The sequence below is a fragment of the Bos indicus genome, chromosome 22, assembly GCF_029378745.1.
Source record: "Bos indicus isolate NIAB-ARS_2022 breed Sahiwal x Tharparkar chromosome 22, NIAB-ARS_B.indTharparkar_mat_pri_1.0, whole genome shotgun sequence".
Taxonomy (NCBI): domain Eukaryota; kingdom Metazoa; phylum Chordata; class Mammalia; order Artiodactyla; family Bovidae; genus Bos; species Bos indicus.
The window spans coordinates 20,655,081-20,663,178 of NC_091781.1; positions in this window are offsets into that span (position 1 = coordinate 20,655,081).

The window sequence follows — 8,098 nt, forward strand, 5'->3', positions numbered from 1 at the left end:
GAAGACATATAGATGGCTAAAAGGCACATAAAAAGATGCTTGACATCACCAATCATCAGGAAATGCAAAATCAAACCAGAATTAGGTATCACATCACACCTCTTTGAGTGGCTATTATCAAAAAGACAGGAAGTAACAAGTGTTGGTGAAGACGTGGAGAAAAGGAAACCCTTGTCAACTTCTGGTGGAGTGTAAATTTAAGTAGCCACTATGGAGTACAGAGGTTCCTCAAAAAGTTAAAAATAGAACTAACATATGATCCAGCAATTATACTTCTGGGTATGTATCCAGAAAAGTTTAAACCTTATCCACAGCAAATGAAATTACTAATCAAAAAGGTATACCATATCTATGTGCACTTCAGCTTTATTTACAAGAGCCAAGACTTAACCACTGATGTATGGATGGATTATGAAAATGTGAACTCTGCCTATACATGCACACACACTAATACACACAATATTATTCAGCCATAAAAAAGGAAATATTGTCATTGGCAAAATCATGGATAGAAATTAATGGCACTATAAAAAGTGAAACAAGTCACACAGACAAAGGCAAATATTATATGACTTCATTTATACACAGAATCAAAAAACAACAATAAGCTCACCCCCCCAAAAAAAAAAACACAAACTCATATAAACAGAATGTGTGTGTTTGTGTACTCAGTAGTGTCAACTCTTTGTGACCTCATGGACTGTAACCCACCAGGCTCCTCTGTCCATGGGATTTTCCAGACAAGAATACTGAAGTGGGTTGTCATTTTTTCCTTCAGGTGATCCCAACCCAAGGGTTGAACCAGAGTCTTCTGTATCTCCTGCATTGGCAGGCGGATTCTTTACTACTTCCCCACATGGGAAGCCCCAGAAACAGAATAGACTGTTGGTTATCAGAGACAGAGAATAGGAGGTGGGTGAAATGGATGAAGGGGGTTAAAATGCACAGACCTTTAGTAATAAATAAATAACTCCTGGAGATGTCATGTACAGCATGGTAACTATGATTAAGAATGCTGCAGTGAATATTTGAAATGTGCTAAAAGAATAGATCTCTAAAGTTCTCACCACAAGAAAAAATTGAAACTATGTGTGATGATGGATATTAACGAGATTTATTGGAGTTCATTTCCCAAGGTATACAAATTATTGTATTGCATACCTGAAACTAAAATAATGTTATATATCAATTATATTTCAATTAAAAGAGAAAAATAAATAATAATAACATCACATATGAATTTTAAAAAATAAACCAGTGTAATATTTTGTTAGGGGCTGGTGATATTAACCAGTATGTTAATCTGTTTTCAACACATCACCTCTAGTAGAAGGTCAAGAAAAGTCAACTTTGAGAGCTGGAGAGAGCTACGAAAATACAAACACTTACACAATTAAGTGGCACAATTATTTTTGAAATAATTAGGAATATGTAAAACTAAGTTTTGACACAAGCAAGGTTGCAAATGTTTTATTAATACAGAAAGAATTTATTCTTTTAAATACCCATTATTTTTCTTAATTTAACAGTATTTCCAATTTATGTTGACTTCCTGCACATAAAGTCCAATCTCTCTGCCAGACACATTGTACATACCAAGTGCTCAGAAGTATAGGAAAGAAGAGAAATAGAAAAATGGGGGAAAGAAGCCTAGAATGAGGTCACAAGAGAGGAAACATAGTCTACAAATGAGCCAGAAAGAGCCACGGAGGGGACGGGTTAGCCACCAGAAAAAGAATGATCACTATATTCCTGACAAAATCAGCAACAGGAGGTAAGGTTTTCAGATGTAAAGTTGAAAGTGAATTATAAATAGCTGAACAGGTATCACTGAATCCTGATGATCCTCAAGACAGCAAGGGCTTTTGCCCATAAATGGAAGGCCTAGGGTGACTAGAGAGCATTAACGTTTAGGAGAAATTTTAGCTACACGATGAACTAGAGTGTTTTTCCATATTTGATCCTCACCTCCCAGCCGTCCTCTGAGTGCCATCTTTTGTGTGGTGTAATTTAGGGAACAGAGCCGTGGGAGGTGTTCATCAGATAGCAGCCACACTGCTGGCATTAATGTTGTTTCATGATCAAGGGCAGAAAAGCATTAAAAGCCATTTCAGTCAGATGATGGCAGCCGGTGAGCCTGCAAACCTGCTGTCTGACTGTGTGCCTGCAGACCTGTCCCTGCACTTCTGCTGAGCAGTGGCAGCAAGCAGTTCTCTTCAGTGCCCCTCCTTGAAACAACCACCCCATCCCCACAGGATGTACCCCAAGTGGCAAAGACCCTCATGCTTTCTGTGCCCAAGAACTCTCTGGCTCCCTTCTTGCTCAAAAATGTTCATTTTGTCTCTGCCAGCCACTTTATAGGGTAAAAGCAAAAAAACACACACTTAGCTCTAACAAAAAGTCTGCCCCCAAATTAGAAATTAAAGACATAATTAAGGTTACACTGCTTGGAAAATCCCATGGACGGATGAGCCTGGTAGGCTGCAGTCCAATGGGGTCGCTAAGAGTCGGACACGACTGAGTGACTTCACTTTCACTTTCATGCATTGGAGAAGGAAATGGCAACCCACTCCAGTGTTCTTGTCTGGAGAATCCCAGGGACGGGGGAGCCTGGTGGGCTGCCGTCTATGGGGTCGCACAGAGTCGGACACGACTGAAGCAACTTAGCAGCAGCAGCAGAATGTAAACGTTATCAGCCTCAACAACATTACAATGACTAGTGTAGGTGACAGATACTGGGAGGAGGGAGGTGGGGAAGAGAATTGGAAGGAAGTAAAGATGGAGATGTGGAGAACTCTTCCATTCCATTAGGACTCAGTACTATTTGATTTTTTAATCATTATGATCATTTTAAAGCTAAACAGAAATACAGAAGCAAATCCTTGATGAAGTAAGTAACCCTTACGTAAAATCAAAAGCCACATTTCCTAACAAACCTAATCCTAGCCTTGCTGTCCCAGAAGAAAGCATTTATATGTTTTCCATGTTTCTGGAATGCTTACCACTGTGAGTTTGGCTCTGTACACTCCAGAGTTAAGAACATGTCTTGAAATGTGACTCACAGAACACCTGCCACAGCATCATTTGGAGACTACATTAATTTAAAAATAATAATAGTGACACCACCTTCTTAGACATCATCAGAGACTAACGGATTCAGATTTCCAATGGCTGAGTCCAGAATCCATGCCTTTAATGAACCCCTGCCCTTTGCAGGTGATGTTGATAAACACTGCAGAGGTGAGAACCATTGTTCTAGTGTCGTAGTCCCGCTCCTTGGAACTATAAACATTCAACTCTTAGTATGTATGCTGCCAAAAGTGAAAAGTGTTAGTCACTCAGTTGTGTCCAACTCTTTGTGATCCATGGACTGCAGCCTGCCAAACTCCTCTGTCCATGGAATTCTCTGGGCAAGAATACTGGAGTGGTTAGCCATTACCTTCCCCAGCGGATCTTTCTGACCCAGGGACTGAACCCAGGTCTCCTGCATTGCCGGAGAAGGCAATGGCAACCCAGTCCAGTATTCTTGCCTGGAAAATCCCATGGACGGAGGAGCCTGGTGGGCTGCCATCTATGGCATCGCACAGAGTCAGACACAACTGAAGCAACTTAGCAGCAGCAGCAGCAGCTCCTGCATTGCAGATAGATTCTTTACCATCTAACTCACCAGGGAAGCTCATATAAGCTGCCAAGGCAAGCAACAGTACTCAACTCTTTTCCTAAGAATGTGGAAATTAAAGGTGTCCCAAACTTGACCACAAAGGTGTAAAAACGAAGGGGTTTACTCTAGTATTGTTTGGATTGGTTTGTTTTTTTTAAATCATACAAATTTCTGAAGCTTGCAATTCAGTGCTTTGAAGTGATCTCTAAACAGAATATAAATTCAACATAGTGCACCACTGGTGTGGAAAAGAATCTTACGACTCACAAAGGATTCAGACCAAAACCATCTGCAGCAGGGATCAAGTTCCCTAATTAACTTCGAGGCCGCTCCTGTATTGACCTTGGAGAGGTCCTGGAGGGAGAAGCTGGAGTGGGCAGATTAGCAGGGTTTACCCAGAGCTGCTTAGGAGACTGTATAATGACCATCTAGTGTGGAAGAATATTAAACAATCAGCAAGTTTGAACTATATGTTTTTCTGAACTATATGTTTTGAACTATATGTGTTTCTGGGAAGGGTGTTTGGGATGAGATTAACATTTAAATAAGTGGGCTTTGAGTTACACAGAGTACTCTCCCTCATGTGGGTGGATATCATCTAATCAGCTGAAGGTCTTACTAGAACAAAGATGCTTATGGATTCAAATTGCCACTCTTCCCTGGGTCCTAGCCTGCCAACCTACCCCATCAAATTTTGGTTTTATCAACCCTCCACTGATGCTTGACTCAACTCCTTAAAATTAATCTCTTTTGTGCTTGCTCCCTCTCACACATGCATGCTCACTCTTATGTAAATACACACACATAAATATAATCCTTCTGGTACACTTAGTATACAGTGAAGCTAAGTTATGAACCCAAATTTTCTGAGTCTTATACCTCAACGCTAGCTTTTACAGCTTCCCTATAAATGTTTTGTTGATATAAAAAAAGTATGTAGCCTTATGAGGTAACAATTTAACCAAACACATGGAAAATTTTAAAAGTTTATACATTCTGTGGGTTTGCTCTAAGTAAATAGTCAAATTCAGACAAAGGTCTATATACCTAGCGCTTTTGTTAGGGTAAAGAAAAACCTGAATCACTTTGAATCAATTTGAAAGCCCAACAGTGAAAGCATTAAATAAATCATGAGGCATATGCAGAGTAAATATTAGGCAGTTATTAAATTATGTTTCTGAAGAACAATGCCAAGGGGAATTACTCAGGAGATAATACCAATTTTTTTAAACCAGTTAAATTATTATATACATAATGTGATCTGAATTATGTTCAAAGTGAATGTGTAGTCATAGATACTCAGTGGAAAAACTGGAGATAATTAAATAAAAATGTTCACGGCTTTATTCCTGGATGGTGTTACTCACTCATTTCCTTCTTTATAATTTCTATATTTTCCAAAAATAGAAAAGGGTCATTAGAAAAGACCCTGATGCTGGGAAAGCTTGAAGGCAGGAGGAGAAGGGGATGACAAGGACAAGGTTGAATGGCATCACCAACTCAGTGGACAAGAATTTGAGCAAGCTCCCTGAGATGCTGAAGGACAGGGAAGCCGGGCATGCTGCAGTCCATGGGGTCACAAAGAGTTGGACATGACTGAGCAACTGAACAACAACAACATTTTCCAAAAACTTCAAAGAAACTAAGGCTTTGGTGTCTTTCTATGTTTGCTGTTTTGGAGTCAAGACATGAAATGTGGCAATGACACCCACAGACTTTTATAAGACAAATGTAGGGCACATTAGAAAAGACAGAGTTTCTGGAGTGAGAAGACAGGTATTCTGAGTGAGCTTCATTTATTTATTTATTTATTTTTGACCATGCAGCATGTGGGATCTGAGTTCCCCTGCTACTGCTGCTAAGTCGCTGCAGTCGTGTCCGACTCTGTGCGATCCCGTAGATGGCAGCCCACCAGGCTCCACCATCCCCGGGATTCTCCAGGCAAGAACACTGGAGTGGGTTGCCATTTCCTTCTCCAATGCAAGAAAGTGAAAAGTGAAAGTGAAGTCGCTCAGTCATGTCTGACTCTTAGCTCCCCTACAAGGAATCAAACCTCTGCCCCTGCAGTGGAAGTGTAGAGTCTTAACCACTGGCCCACCAGGAAAGTCTTGAATTGGCCTAATTAGAACTAGGGGCTCTGACAAGTCACTTGACTTGTCTAAGCCTCAGTTTCCTCATCGGTTAAGAGTGAGATCAGCATACCTCTCACTCACCTCACAGCAGGCAGCAAGGGATAGAGGCTCTGCAATAAATGGTGCCAACTTTCACTCCGTGCTTTATCAAAAAGTACAAAGCATGATTTGTGAGGATTTTTTGAGTAGCTCTATTCAGATACTACTCACATATCATATGGTTTATCATTTTTCAAGGGTATAATTTGATGTTTTTAGCATGTTGACAACATTGTAAAACCATCAACACAACAGAATTTTAAAAATCCATGCAAGTCAGAAAGCAAAAAACAAATATGGTATATTAACACATATATATGGAATCTAGAAAAAATGGCACTGACGAAACCATCTATAGGGTGTGAATAGAAACGCAGATCATGTGCACACAAGGCGTAGGGGAAGGGGAGGCTGGGCTGAACTGGGAGAGTGGGACTGACATACATACAGTATCGCATGTAAAACAGCTAGTGGGAAGCCGCTGTATAGCTGCTCAGCTTGGTGCTCTGCGATCACCTAGAGGAGTGAGGGGGCTGTCTGAGAGGGAGGGGATGTATGTGTACACATGGCTGATTCACTTCCTTGAACAATAGAAACTGACACATTGTAAACCAGCAATACTCCAATTTAAAAAATCCATGCCCATCAGCCATCATTCCCCACTCTCTGTTCTCCTTCGCCCTGGGAACCCATTCATCTATTTTCTATCTCTATAAATTTGCCTGTTGTGGAAATTTCATATAAATGGAATCATGCAGTGTACGGTCTTTTGTAACTGGCTTCTTTTATGAAGTATATTTCTTAGGTTCATTCGTGTTGTAGCTTGTATCAGTAATTCATTCCCTTTTGGTTGCAAAATAGTACTCAAATGTATTAATATACTAGGACTTCCCTGATGGTTCAGCAGGTAAAGAATCCACCTGCAGTGCAGGAAACACAGGAGACATAGGTTGGAAAGATCCCCCGGAGAAAGAAAATGGCAACCTACTCCAGTATTCTTGCCTGGAAAATCCCATGGACAGGAGGAGCCTGGTAGGCTATAGTCCAAACGGCCGCAAAGAGTCAAACACAACTGAATGACCAAGGATGTATTCATATACCCCATCTAATCTACTCAGTGATCAGTTGATGGGCATTTGGGTGGTTTACACTTCTGAGCTATTATAAATGATACTGATATGAAAATTCATGTACAAGATTTGTGTGGATGTATGTTTTCTCTCTCTTGGGTTTATGCCTGGGATTAAAACTATTGAACCATTTGATCACTCTATGCTAAACTCTTTGAGGAATTGCCAAACTGTTTTCCAAAGTGGATGCATCATTTCAACAAAACTACCAGCAATATATTAGAGCTCCAATTCCCTTTAGTAATTTTTAACTACATATATTTTCAGCTTTTTTTCCTAGCAGCCGTTCTAAGGCTTATAAAATGCAAGGTAGCTTAATCCACCAACTTAATTTTAGTTAGACATAGAAACTTTACTCTTGTACAAGTCTATCCCTTGGTCTACTTTTAGTCCTATTATTGTCATATATATCACATTGATATATGTTACGATCCAAAATATAAGTATCTATGTAATTCTGGGTCTTTTAAAGAGGCAAGTATATATATTTACAAAGTTTGCTGTAGTAAACTTATTTGCCATTTCTTTTTTTTCATTTTTTTCTGTATATATTGATATCCCTTACTCCAAAAGAGACTAATCCCCACCCACTGCTTCTGTGCAGTTACTCCAATACATTGTATTTCTATAAATTATAGACCTAACAATACAAATATAGACCTAAACAACACTTTATGCAAGTGCTATTCAAGTCAGTTAAGATAAAAGAAGATATTAAAATATACTGTGTTTTTAAATCACCTACATAATAATTACCTTTAGCAGTGCTCTTTGCTTTTTCATGTGGAATTGAATATGAATCCAGTATCAGCAGCTTTCAGTCTATAGAACTTCCTTGAGCATTTCTTCTGGGATATGCATGCTTGCAACAAATTCCTTAAATTTTCATTTATCTGGGAATGCCATTATTTCACCTTCACCTTCACTTTTTTTTTTTTTAATGAATACAGGATTACTGATTGACAGCTGACAGCTGTTTTCTTTCAGCACCTTGACTAACCCATCCGAGCCTTGCACTGCTTCTAATGTTTATCTTTCTGGACCTCCCTTTCCAATAATGAGACTTTTTTTCTGTTTTCTAGATTTTATTTTTTGACTTTGTTTTTTAACATTTGACTACCAGGGTTTCCCTTGTA